The 497-nt window shown below is 54.1% G+C and overlaps 1 protein-coding gene across 1 annotated transcript in view; it reads left to right on the top strand.

The window, feature by feature from the left end:
* The window catches only part of LOC128273943 (death-associated protein kinase related-like), a 3,815-nt gene that overhangs the window by 2,093 nt on the left and 1,225 nt on the right, over nucleotides 1–497 (top strand). The gene's annotated exons all lie outside the window — the stretch shown is intronic.

Genomic DNA, 497 nt, shown 5'->3' with positions numbered 1-497 from the left:
ACAAAAAAGGGCAAAGGACCCAAGATGATGCTATATTTATGATGATCACATTTCATGGTGTGGTGTGGTGTGTGGTGCGTTCCTCCATCTCGTTCCTCCTTCTCGCACCTACAGCCCCTTACCCTTTAATGTGGCGTCTTCCGAATCAGCGCGGGTTTGCTAAAATTAGTTCGAAATCTTGGCAGCCTCCGGAGTACAGCTTCTCCCACCCGGTCTCGTTCCCCATCGGAAGACCGGATCCGAAGGGGACTGCTGCGTGCCGTGATTTAGAAACTATCGGAACTAAGGAAAGATCGCGACTTAGATTGCTCAATCCATCTCAGCACATTTCTGCGTCTGAGGCTTGCCGGTGTCTGCGGCGCTGAAGGTAAGTCCTTCAGTGCCGCGTAGCGCCAGCATTTCCATACACCGGCGGACGGGCGGGGCGGCTGGTCGCACCTGGACTAAAAGGGACTGCTGCTTTAGACACCCCGATCTCCGATCGTCGCGAATCTGGT

The sequence above is a fragment of the Anopheles cruzii genome, chromosome X, assembly GCF_943734635.1.
Source record: "Anopheles cruzii chromosome X, idAnoCruzAS_RS32_06, whole genome shotgun sequence".
Classification (NCBI taxonomy): Eukaryota; Metazoa; Arthropoda; class Insecta; order Diptera; family Culicidae; genus Anopheles; species Anopheles cruzii.
Note: the sequence above shows the minus strand (reverse complement) of the source record. Positions and strands in the feature narration are given on the sequence as shown.